We start from the raw sequence: 13,960 nt of genomic DNA on the forward strand, positions 1-13,960 counted from the left end.
TATTGTTCCAAATTTAGAAGTCTTTATTTTCTCTTCTTTCTCTTTTGCGTAAGCATCGTGGAATTGGCACCAAAGTATGAAAGTCTAGATTAGGGGTCAGCAAACTGTAACCCATCAGCCAAATCTGGCTCATTGCCTGATTTTTAAAATAAAACTTTACTGGAATGCATGCAAGCCCATTTGTTTACATGTGGTCTCTGGCTGCTTTTGCACTAAAAGGGCAGAGTTGAGCAGTTGTGATGGAGACTGTCTGGCCCACAAAACCTGAAATGTTTACTATCTGGCCCTTTAAAGCAAAAGTTCGCCATCCCCTAGTCTGAATGATCTCCCTTGTCTATACCTGTCACCGTCAATTGTCTAAAAAGAACAAGAAATCCCAATATCCCTCCAAGAGAACACCAAAGAATACAGAGACACAGGCTATCCAGTAATTTAACTAGATTCCCACAACTTTGTCAGCAATAGCATGGAATGGGTCAATACAGATAATTATAAACCTTTAGGGTTTTCCCAAAGCTCTCTGACTTTTCATTGTTATGGGTCAGCATGCCGTGATTTATTATTTATCATGGGGACCTTAATATTGAACTACAACTTTTTAAAGGCCTTGTGTTTATATACATTTAGCAGATTGATTCTGTCAGGAGCCCCAGTTTTTCACCTGCATTCCCCTTCTTGTGTCCATACCCTTTACCACGTGACTTTGCCATTTCTATTACTAAAGAGACAGAAGGTATTTTTCCATCTTTTGTATCTGAGTTGGTCTTGTGACGTGCTTTAGCCAGGAGAATGTGGTGCAGGCAATAGCGTGCCAGTTTTGAGCCTAGTTCTCAAGAAACCTTGTATGTTTCTGCTGTCTCCCTTTTCTCTGCCTCTGCCATAAAAACATACCCAGGAGGATGAAAGATACATGTAGCATATCTGAATCACCCCATTTACCCAAGCCACAGCCAGACAAGAGCAACTAACAGTGAGCCATTCCACACATGTGAGTGAGCCTAGCCAAGAATGGGAGAGCCACTTGAACCAACCACTCCAAATGTATAAGCAATAAACACTTAATGTTTTATGCTACTGAGGGTTTTTTTGTCATGTAGCGTTACTATGGCAATAGATAACTGACACGAAATATACTGAAATTGTTTATCTCAGTGTTGTACCAGTCTACCTTTTCAAACACCAACCAAAAGTGTTAAAAAATACAACCACATTGATATTGGGAAATTAGAGACACTTATAAAACTTAATCCCAAGAGTTCAGGTAGAAAAATTTCTATAAATTGTCTGTATTTTATAAGTGCCGACTCAGAAAACACTAGCACATTTGGATTATGGCACATTTCATTTGTAATTCTGTAATCATATTACATTTAAATATCCCCAAATCCCTGTACAGTCAATTCCTCCAACATTTTTGGACATATTCCAAAAGTTTTAATCCACATGTAAAACAAATATGAGAATTTAGCAAATTGTAGCTATAGAATATTTTGATGCAATTGTTCAACATTTTGCAGGGATTTTAGCCCTTCTAATGTTTAATTCTGTATATAATTACTACAGACAAGGAATGATCAGTCATTCTTTTCTAGAGAACTTGGTGAATAGGGCATAATAAGATCTCAAAATGTGAGATACAGCTTTCCCAAATCTAAACAGGTCTACTGCATGTTGAAATTTCTACTTGGAAGGAGCCAGAAGCAAGTAATTTATTTTTAATAGTTTGGTAGTCTGTGTGTTTCAGAATTTATGATTTGCAATAATTTAACCGTGTTGGTTGCCTGCTTGCTTGGGATATGGTAAGAGATTTTCATACTCATGTTTAATTAGCATCTGGTTTCAGGTAGAGGCAACATCTGTATCTGAGAGCCACATGGATTCACTTACAGGTCTCCTGAGGTATCATTCTGTTAATAGCTGCCACTCTGTTCAAGGTTGGGATGGGGGTTTTATCTTAAATCTACCTTGTGAAAGGATTTAATCCCTCTTCCCTTCTGGGGATCCAATGTCCTCAAAAATTTCTTATTTGAGCTATATTTCTTGTTTGCCCTTCCCTCTCCCAGGATCCCTTTTAATTTGTCTAAGGAAGCTAGAGAATTTTTCTTCTCAAGTATTTTAAAATCAAATTTCATTTAGCCAAATTTCTCTTGGGGAACTTCCCCAATTTTTTTAATCTTTTTTTTAACTTCCCCAATTTTGAATCACCCTTCATTGAAGAGGTGGGGGTGGAGGCAGAAGCCCTTACCCACAGGTCTCCCCCGCCCCCGTGAACTTTCTTACAGTTTCAAGTCAAAATATTAAATGTTCCAGACAGGAAAGAGTAGTTGATCTTTTCCCAAGATTTTAGATCTGGGCTTTTTGCCAGGGTCTTCTTCTTTATCTCAATTGGTTCTGTCCCAAGAAGGTCATCTTTTCTAAGGCAAATTTTTGTCTGCAAATATCAGTTATTTAACACTTTGGTTGCATTGTCTTGAGACCATTTCAAATCAGAGCATGTCTCATACTGGACAGAATTATAAATATAGTTTTGGCTTCTGAGACATTCTGAGCACTGTATTTCATGAGGTTACATGCACATCTCTTGAACAGAATTTTCACAAAGTAATTATTTTTGTTCATTTTTATTATTGGCAGTTTCGTGTCTTAATTAAAAACTTTGATTTCCACTTTGGAATGTGTCTAGTTCACATAGAAAATTATTTCTGAGATCCAAAATTCTGTATGCCATTAAAAAATTGAGGGTGCTCAAATAACATAGCTCCAAGTTCATAACACTTTTTCAGAAGAGGAATTTTAAAAATCCAAAATACAGATTAGTTTCTATACATGATAAATTCATCATAGTTTAACATAATAGCAAGATTTTCAATGTTATTTTTTCCCCTTCGAGATCTGCCTCCTTGGGTTGGTAACAATAAACCTATTTCATCTCCCTTCTTCCCCTCTCTCATTTAAACCCAATTTTACCTAATAAAAGTCTTTCATCAGTCTGCAGGATGCTTGCTTGGGAGGTACTTCCCTCATGCCAGATGTTACCATTCCTAATGGATCTATTCTAGGGACAGTATCATGATTTCAGTGTCAGTTGTCCTTAACAGCCTCATTTCCTCATTTCCTCATTTCCTCATTTCCTCCCAACACCCTCAGTCCTAGGTAACCATTGATCTTTCTATGTCTATGGACTTGCCTATTTCTGACATCCCTTATAAGTAGATTAATGCAATATGTGATCTTTTGTGACTGGATTATTTTATTTAGCATAATGTTTGCAGGGTTCATGCAAGTAGTAGCATGTATCAATCCTGCATCATTTTGTTTTTTAAAGTAATATTCCATTGTAATGATACATCACATCTGTTTATCCATTTTTTAGGTGATAATGGACACTTGGATTATTTCCACTTTTGGCTATTCTGAATAACACTGCTATGAACATTAGTGTACAAGTTTTTGTGTGGACATATATTTTCATGTCTCTTGTGTATATGCCTAGGGTAGAATTGCTAAGTCACATGATAACTCCATGTTTAGCACTTACAGAATTGCCCGACTATTCTCCAAAGTGACTGTACCATTTTATATTCTCACCAGCAAAGTATAAGGATCGCAATTTCTCTGCATCCTCATCAACACTTATTATTTTCTGTCTTTTTGATTATAGCCATCCTAGTGGGTTTAAAAGTGATATAGCTCATTTTGGTTTTGCTTTTGCAATACAATTTTAATATCTTTATCAGCTACAATTTAGAATGCAAGCACCGAAGTGGATGCAGAAACCTAATAGAACTTCCATAACTTTTGTGGACTTTACTTCAGCTTTGTACTCTTCTGCCTTCCAAGTCCTAAGTCAGCTTGCATTTTCTGAATGGCTTGTGGTTGGGTGGGGCCAAGTGACTAGCTCTGGCCAATGAGTTGTGCACCTGTCACTTCTATGCCAAAGCATTCAACTGCTGGTACAAAACCATCTTTCCCTTCACCTTGACAGTCAACAAATTTCAAGATTGTGACATCCTCGACAGCTTGGGTCATGGGCCAAGGGGACATTCAGCAGAACTGGCCTAGATGCACATGCCATGTGAGTGAGAAACAAACATTTGCTATTAAGAGATGTGGCTTATTTGTTACTGCAGCATAACTGGGCATATCCTGAGTGATAAAATGACCTTTATTTGTTTAATATCTTAGAGTTCAGCAGATCTGGCAAATCATTTAGCATCTCTAAGACTCAGCCTCCTCCTCTATAACATGAGTGTCATAAATCTACCTCACAAAATTGCTTGAAGTTAGGCAAGGCAATGCATTGTTCAGTAATGCTTAGCATAGTGCATGATACATATCAGGTTCTTAGGAAATGATTGTTATTAACACAAGGGAAATGGGTTGAGGACTATAATATTGGAGTTAACTTTATTCAGAAGACGAGTTAGACTTTGAAAGACTAACTCATAGAAGCAAGGAGGCAGGGAAAGGGGTAATAGTTTTTCTTTCAGTAGTTTGAGCTTTACAGCAAGCCTGCCTAAAAAACATTCTTAGGTACAGATGCATGCCATTATTACAGAGTGGGAGGACCTTCTCTTTGGGGGGTCTTGATTTTTCTTCCCAGAAGAAAAGAAATGGCTACAAGATTCTGACTCATTTCACAAAGCACACAATTTGAAATGTAATTACATTTAAAATACGCTGGAAAGTGAGTGCATGACTCCAAAATTAAAACTCACTCTTCTGAATAACAGGCAAAGGGGAAAATGACAGAACAGGTTCCCTTGAGAATGTTTAGAACCAATATAAAAAAATATCTTTCTTTACGTGCACACCTTCCTTGAAAAGAATGAGGCAGGGACCTGGTTCAGCTTGACAAGAGACAATAAAAAAAATCAGTTAATACCAGGAGCACCTGGGTGGCTCGGTCGGTTGAGCACATAGGGTGAGGGAAGGAGAATAACATAAACCAGAACAGTCATTTCCACCCACTGGGCATTGTCATGAATTTCCTGTTTCTTGGCTTTATCCCTCTTCTTTTAGATACTTGACTGTTCTTCCTTGTTCTTTAGCTAACTGGCTCTCCTACTTGCCCTGCACTTTAAATATTGATATGCCACAGGTCAACTGTCAGTCTTACTCTTTCCAGATCCTACAACCCTTTCTCAAAGTTCTCATGCTCAGCCATGCTTTTACTTGCCCCCACGGATTGATAACTTCTCCATCTGAGGCCTTGTTTCTGGGTAGATGTTTCTATCTACTTATTGGAAACCTCTCCCTGGATGACCCAGAGTATTTAACCTGCTTTGTTCCTTCTATTTTAAACATTATTCTTTGATCTTTTTCAGCCTACCTCCTTCAGATTTCCTCTTAAACTTTACTTCTTCAAGGTCGTGTTTCTTGAGACTGCGATCCACCTGAATGCACTATCCAAAAACCCTATTGTCTTATGTTAGGCAATTCAGAGCCAATTGTTTTAAATTACACACTTGTGGGACTATTCCATTGTCTCTCTTCCATGCTAGACTTTTTACTCTGTGAAGGCTATCATAACATCTACTCTGATCTTCATCAGATTCCCAGTTCCTAACATCTGGTAGCAACTCAGTAAAAATGTGCTAAATAAATGAATCAGTGATATAAGCTGAACCCCTAATACTCCCCACCTCTCCTGTGCCAATTCATATATTCCTGGATGTAATGAATGTGCCCCCAAATCATCCCATTATTTCAACCAGAACCTGGGAGTCAGCTTTTATAGCACCTTACCCATAACATCTAAACATTTACCAACAGCTATCACTCCTCTTAAATATCTTGAGAATCCAATTTCCCTCTCCCTTGTCACTGCTATTACTGCTTTGTTTAGGTTCTTGTCACTCTTTCTGAATTCATTATCCTCTAATCCTTCTCTATCACTGCAGGACATTTTCTTAAAATGCAAATCTGACCATTTTACTCAGAAACTTAAAACCCTTTACTGGACTCCCTATTGCTTTGAAGATGAAGCTCAGATTCTTAAACCTAATCTACAAAACGTTCCACAATCTGACAAGCTAGTCTCAGCCTTCCTCGCCCTACCCTTTTTCATTCTCCCCTATTCCCTCTGGTCACCCAGAACTCATGATTCCCAAACCTACCTTCCTGCCTTTGCACAGATAGATACTCTTTGCCTAGAATGTTCTCTTACAGATGTTCTTCACTCATCTGACTCTTCACATTTCAAAACAAAGCTTTAAGTTCCCCTCCTCTGGGCAATCTCTCCAAGCTCTCCTGAGTGAAATTTATTGTACTCTCTTCTACACTGCCATGGCAAAGGTATTGAGTGTAGCTCCCACAGTGGTCAGCAATTAGTTTTTATTGTCCTCATCCCTTCCTTGAGATGTGAGCTCCTATAAGCAGAGTCTAGCTCTTATTCACCTCTGAATCCACTGAAGTGCTAGCTCTCTATTTGCAAACCTTTTCTCTAATAAAAGGCTTGCACCCAAAATATATTTTAAAACTCTCAAACTTAAAAAGTAAATAAATGTCTCAATATAAAATGGGGAAAAGATTGGACAGACACTTCATCAAAGAAAGCACTTCATGCAGACGCCAAATAAGCAATAAAAATATGCTCAATATCATTTGTCCTTAGGGAAATGGAAATTAAAACCACAATGAGATACTACTATACCTATTCAAAGGTCTAAGATAACAAAGACTGAACATAGTAAATGTTTATAAGGATATGGAGAAACAGGAATTTTCATATCCCGCTGGTGGGAATATACAACCACTTTGGAGAACCGTTCATGCCAATTTCTTAAAAAGTTAAACACCTACCTTATGATTTGACCATCCTACTCCTAGGTATTTATCTGATAAAGAGAAAGTATATGCCTACACAAAGACTACCATCAAAGCTTTATTTGTTATAGCTCAAAATTGGAATCAACCCAAATGTCTATCAACAGCTTAATGTATAAACAATGACATACTCATATAATGGAATATTAGCAATAAAAAGAATGAACACACAACATGGATGAACCATAAAATAACTATGCAAAGTGAAACAAGTCGATCAAAAAAGTATATATTATTAGACTCTATTGATATAAAATTCAAAGTATGGTGACAGAAAGCAAATCAGTAATTTCCTGGGGCTGGGGGATGTGATGAGAAGGACAGGGAGAGGGATTACAGAGGGCCACAGGGAAAGAGATGTGATGGGTATGTTCATCTTTTCGACAGTGGTAGTAGATTCACTGGTGTATACACAATGTCAAAACTTCAACTGTACTTCTTAAATATTATATGTCAGTTTTACCTCAATAAATGTATTTTTTAAACACCCCTTAATTTTTTAAACATGTTGTTGAGGATTAACTTTTTCAATTACAAAAAAACTCTTTTAACCCAATTTTTCATTCATTTTACAGGCTCACTAAACCTATCTTCACTTTGCACATGAAACACCTATTTGCCTGTCCACCCAGGCAAATGAACCCTGAGCCAACTTCTCCTCCCTCCCCTTTACCTCCTTCACATTGTCTTCTCTATCCTGCTAGAGGTGAACTCGGCTTTCCTTTTTGATCGCTCTCATTATCTCCTCTATAATGTCTCGTGCATGACGAGCACCTGACATGGTGTTTATCATTTACAAGTGTTTATCAACAATTTGTGCATAGACTCAGGAGGTCATATTGCCCTGGATGGAATGCCTGCACTTTCCCAGCTGATTAAAAGGAACTAGCTCTAGGTCAAGAGGAAGGTTTTTAATCCCCTGTATAGAAACACGGTGTTTTTTGACCATTGAGGATAGTTGAGTCTGTAAATGAGGCAATGTTAATGATGTGGCTGCGTTGATACTAGACTAAGTTCCTCAAGAATGTAAGTTTACTGTCGTTAGCTGGGCAGACATGATGAGGAAGAGTAAAGAGAAAGGAGGAAGTGTAGGGCAGGAGGAATTCTGAAAGATCATTTATGAAGCAAACTTTTATAACTCCAGCTCCCATTTGTAGAAAGAAAATGAAATATGAGAACACCAAAACTAAGAGATAATTTTCCTTAAAATAAACATCAGTCATGTTTACAACCCGGTGAAAAGGGAGCCAATGAATAGCAGCCAACAGCCGCACTGGAGCTAGACAGCCCTCATTAGGAAACACAGGCAGCCATTGCTTGGTGTTTAGGTGAGGAAAACTCAATACCGGTGGCCTCCCCTCAAGCAGCCCTGGCCAGGCCATTGCTGAGCAGCTCCCTTCCCACATGAAAAAATACACTTTACAGCCTTTCCGATTAAGCAGTAGCTCCCTCCCCAAACTCTGAGAGCAGTTTTTTCTTCTCCACATTTCTCCAGCCTCAACTTGACTTCATTTTTGTAACTGGTAGCAAGCCAGTTACAAAGAGAAATGATCTCTTCCCACCAAAGTATCTGGGAAGAAAGCCCATTTGATCATTAATTACATTATCTACCGGCCTCTTGCTACTCAGGATGTGGTACTTGGATCGGCAGCCTTGGCACCATCTGAGAGCTCTTTGGAAATGCAGAACTTTGGGCCCTGTTCCAGAATTGCGGAATCCGAAACTGTATTTTAACAAGATGCCCAAGTCGTTTGTGTACACATTCAATTTGAGAAGTGCTTGTCTAACCCTCACAACATCCTGTATAAGTTAAGGACTCTCATTCTCATTACTCATTGAAGAAAAATGAGAACAAGAAAGCAAAATTACCTGACAAGGGTCAATAACTGAAAAGTGCCAGAGTTGGGATTTTAAGGCAGCTCCCCTGATTGTAAATGCAAGCACCTTTTCCTTCCACCATGCCTTTCTCCATATACATTTTTTCAAATGAATTTGGTAGTTCTGGTCATCACCACCCCACTCTCAACCTCACTGTTGACTGAGTGCTAATATCCAAACCCCCACTCTCAGACATGCATGCTTTAAATTAGACATTTCCCATCCCTTGAAATATTTTCACCGCCAGTGTCTGTGGGGAGAATGACTTAATGCATCCCTTAAATCTTAGTGTTGAGGGAGTTTGATAGGACTGCTGACTTTATCCAGTGATGGGAAGAGCAAAGCACTTTGAAGAAAAAGAAGGAGGAACGAAAGATAAAGGCAAAGTGTCCCAGATTTATTGTTCAGTATAGATCAGCCCTTCCCAAGGACCTTGACTGTCCTTGACGTTTGCTGTCACGACTGGCTTGAGCCTGTTCCTTTACTTCTGTCATGGGCTTCTGGATACTCTAAATTTGGGCTGTCCTTTCCCTGTGGTATTTCCAGGGATGTGAGCACCGAAATCCCTGCAGATGTTTACCACCGCTACTCAGGTTCAGAGAGAGAAACTGTGAAACAGCTGTGCTTACCAGCACTTAAGGTGACATCTTCATAAAAAAAATACTCCAAGGGACTCCTGGGTGGCTCAGTGGTTGATTGTCTGCCTTTGGCTCAGGTCGTGATCCCGGGTCCTGGGATCAAGTTCCACATTGGGCTCCTTGCAGGGAGCCTGCTTCTTCTCCCTCTGCCTATCCCTGCCTCTCTCTGTGTGGCTCTCATGAATAAATAAATAAAATCTTTTTAAAAATACTCCAAGACTGTATGGTTACCAATATAGTAGCTATTGTATTTGAGGCTATACCATATGCCAGACACCATACTAGATACTTAACAAATATTTCCCACAATAGTCTTGAAAATATGTATTATTTAGTAAATGCATCTCATGAAGAATGGAGCCTGGCTTCTAACCTCAGGCCTATTTGAGGCAAAAGTGCGTGTTCTTTTTATATAACACATTGCTATGGCATGCTTATATTAACCTCCTACTCCACCTTCAGTGTCTGGCTGAAATCACCCCTTCACTAGGCAGTTCTCTCTCAGGGACCTTGATGATATCTTCTTCCTGTAGCCCTGGTTTGGCACTTTTTATGTGATAGCCTAAACTCTTGCTTCCTTTTTTATTCACATTCCTCCTACACCACGCTGTAATTATGTTTGTACCTGTGTCCCACCTCCCCATCCAAAACCTTGAGCTCTTAAGTAAACTTGGGGTCACCAGCCCCAACATCATAGCAGGAATTCAATGATATCATCAGTTGGCCTAAATCAAGTTAGGCACAAAGTTCACCCTCTGGAAGCCTCTGGAAGTCAAACATTTGTTGTTGGTTGAGCCACTCTGTGTTGTTTACATGTAAGCCCTCCGATGGCTTACCCTTGGAAATTTTGTACCCATTTACAAGTTGCTCTTGCACTGGGTTTGTACTACTTTTTCTTTCTTATCATTCTCTCCCAAGAGAAGAACATGGCTTGAGTCTTTACATTTAGTTACTTCTCCTTCTTTGGTATTCTTTACACTTTGGATTCTAGGAGAATAAAAGAAGAAAATAAAACCTCTAGCGACTCTGTTCCTCTCTTGCATCGTCGTACTTGCTCATTCTCTCGTTAACATTTGAGACATTGTGCTAAGCATCTTACATATATAATTTTTAAGTCCCATACCATAAAATCTATGAAATATGCACTGTTATTATTCCTATTTTGTTCAGGAGTATCCTCAAGTACAGAGAGGTTAGGTAAGTTGTCATTGATCACACAGCTAGGAAATGGGAGAACCAGAATGTGAATGTAGGCTGTGTGCTACTCTCAATAACTTATCAACTATTATCAGTGATAAACACAAGTGAAATGTGGCAAATGCATAGGTATAAGCCAATATGCTTGTGGGTACCATGTGGAGTACCTAAGAAACTAGAATCTCTAGACTTTTCTTATAACCAGTCCTTGGCTGGGCCTCATCTTCTCACCTTCTGTTACAGGTGCTCAGAGAATATGAATGAATCATTATTAGTTTGAGCTAAGCTCTGAAAAGTATAAAGTCCTAGTGAGTGTTGGTGTTACTATTATTTTTTTATAAATCATTTATTAGGGAAAGAATGTAGCTGCCACTAATATCTTCCAAAACTCAATATAAATGATTTTTGAATAATTCAAATGTTGGATTATTCATATCCACTTGACCTTCTCCAGTAGCAGAAATCTTAGAGAGTTGATGCTTTGCAGGTATTTGAAGAAGCCATTATGCAAATGGAAATATCATACCCACTAAGATATTTGTTGTAGGCATTATGGCAGACACACACACAAAAAAGGTATAATGTATTCTCTCAAAAGGTTCACCATCTTTTTTGAGAAAATAAACCTGATACATGTTTCTCATTAAATAACAATGAAATTTTTAAATGGCTCTTTGAGAGGATGATGATAATCACATGCTAATGCATGACTGTACCAACAGCAATTCAAAGAAGAGATACATAACTTCAGGCTGAGATGAGTGCTCTGGAGAGGTTTGGTGTAACAGATGGGTTTTAAGCTAAAGTTTGAAAGGTCAATAGAATTAAAGTAAGGAGCAATGAAAGAAAGGGCATAAAGAGTTGGATAGAACAGCATGGTAGGCTAAACAATCCATAACAGAGAATGTGCTCATGCATAAACAAACTGGCATCATTATTGCACTTAGTTTGGACTGTGGGCTTGAGTGAATAGAGACTATCTGTGATTCAGTTTGAATTCTATGATTCTCAGCCCAGGAATTCTTGCCTAGTTCTTCTGGTAGCAAAGTTCAGCACTACAGAAGAAACAACGATTATTGCCTGCTTGGTGAGCTCTCTTGGGTCACTGTAGGACTAGGTTTCAAGATGCAGCATATAGAGTATCAGCTCTAGAGAAACACTTCCTAGTATCACCCAGTCTTGCTCCATTAGGCCCCTGCAAGACTTTCCACTTATTGCTAAAAAGTGAGACATCTGGGCAGAAATATGCCACACAGCTGGTCAAACTTGATGGCTCTTCAGGGATACTAGTTGGGGCTGCCCTCTAGAGGGGCTAAGAGGAGCCATCACTACCAGTTCTAGGAGCCCATAAAAAGGCAAGAGCCCTTTCAGAAAGGCAAGCCATTCTGAGAAACAGTATGGAGTTTCCTCAAAAAGTGAAGAAAAGAACTACCCTACGATCCAGCAATTACACTACTAGGTATTTGCCCAAAAAATAGGAAAATACTGATTTGAAGGAATACATGCTACCTCATGTTTATAGCAGCATTATTAACAGTAGACAAACTATGGAGAGAGCCCAAATGTCCATCACCAACTGATGAATGGATAAATAAGAAGTGTTATAGATACACAATGGAATGTTACTCAGCCGTAAAAAGGATGAGATCTTGCCATTTACAGCAATATGGATAGAGCTAGAGAGTATTATGCTAAGCAAAATAAGTCAGTCGGAGAAAGATAAATACATATAATTTCACTCATATGTGGAATTTGGAAACAAAACAAATTAACAAAGGATAAAAGAGAGAAATGCAAACCAAGAAGCAGACTCTGAACTCTAGAGAAAAAACTGATGGTCACCAGAGGAGAAGTGGATGGAGGGATGGGTGAAATAGGTGATGGGGTTGAAGGAGTGCACTTGTCGTGATGAGCACCCAGTGTTGTATGGAAGTGTTGAATCAGTAAACTGTACACCTGAAACTAATATGCTGTGTGTTGACTAACTAGAATTTAAGTAAAAATTTAAGGAAACCAAAGATATGAAGCACCTGCAAGAGGGTTTTATATATCTGTCTCTATGTAGATATGAAATCAATCATGTTAAACTCTCACAAAATCTCTGAAAGGTAAGAATTATGACCTTTATTTTATAAATGACCAAAGGCTCAATACGCTGCTCAGTGGCATCAGCAGACCGGAGATTCAACATGTCCACCCTGCCGTAAGCAACTACTAATTTTGGCCCATCCGGACAAGAAAGAAGAGATTAGAGATCTCAGAGAGGTCATCTACCTCTCTCTGGGTGTAGCCAGTGCACCCCAGATGTCAGAATTTGGTAGAAAAAGCCCACGAACCTTAGAACGTGGCAGCATTTCAAGTTGAAGAGAAACCTTAAGGTAACCCCACATGTAGGAGCTACAGAAGGAGCATCCAGAATAAAGAGCTCGATTCAAAACAGCCTTACAAGAACATCTTCAGTCTGCTCAATAACCTGAATCGTAGCTTGTTCAAGGAAAAAAGAAATATTCTGTTTGCTGAGGTGTTGCTAGGAAGATGACCCACGGGGCGACTACCTTGGAAGGGCTGGTTGAACCTTCCAGCAGAAGAGAAAAAGAAAGACTGAAAATAAATTGCCTTCCAATTCCCAGTGCAAAGTGTAGCTTTGTAAAAGAGGATTCCATATATATTGGTGCTTCCTGGAAGCACATTATATGACACTCAGCAGCCATACTAAAATGGCCCTTTCCCCGAGTGAGTGGTGCATGTGACTAACAAGATAACTATGCCAGAGGGAACAAAGAAGGCAAGAAAGGTCAATTCCAGATCTCTTTTGGTATGAGTTTTTTTTTTCCAAGTAGTAACTGATACTATGCATATCAGAGGTCCAGAAAGAACTGCATCCCATTATCTGCTCTTTTTTTTTTATAGAAGGGTAACTTTATTAAAGCAAAGAACTGAACATAATTTTAAAGTACATAAAAATATGGAATGCTTCACAGATTTGCACATCATCTTTGAGCAGGGGCCATGCTAATCTTCTCTGTATTGTTCCAATTTTAGTATATGTGCTGCTGAAGCGAGCACCCCATTTATCTGCTTTTAGATATCAGCCCAATAAGACCTGAAATTCACCCATTTATGCTAAGTTTTGCTTTCTGTAATGCTGTTTACAAAATGGAAACATGATTGGAAAGCATATGCTGAGACTAATTTGCACTTCTTCCTACATTATTTGAGTACTTTTTCTGCTTACAATTTTTTTCCTGATAAAAATAAAAGGATTTGAAGAAATCCATACTAGAGAAACTTTTAATAAAACAATTTATAGCTGATTATATGATCTGAAGTTTGAGCTTGTTGCTCAATGTGAGAGAGAAGATAAAAAACACTGTTTGCACACCTACCTCAAGAAGCAGCTGGATTTCTACTAGAATGTC

General features: G+C 38.7%; 1 non-coding gene across 1 annotated transcript; it reads right to left on the reverse strand.

The window, feature by feature from the left end:
- Positions 1-13,500: 13,500 nt before the first annotated feature.
- On the reverse strand, positions 13,501-13,607 carry LOC140628847 (U6 spliceosomal RNA). Its single transcript, XR_012026781.1, has one exon. It is a non-coding gene; the product is annotated as a U6 spliceosomal RNA (small nuclear RNA).
- Between the last annotated feature and the right edge of the window lie 353 nt (positions 13,608-13,960).

This window comes from Canis lupus, chromosome X (assembly GCF_048164855.1).
Source record: "Canis lupus baileyi chromosome X, mCanLup2.hap1, whole genome shotgun sequence".
Taxonomy (NCBI): Eukaryota; Metazoa; Chordata; class Mammalia; order Carnivora; family Canidae; genus Canis; species Canis lupus.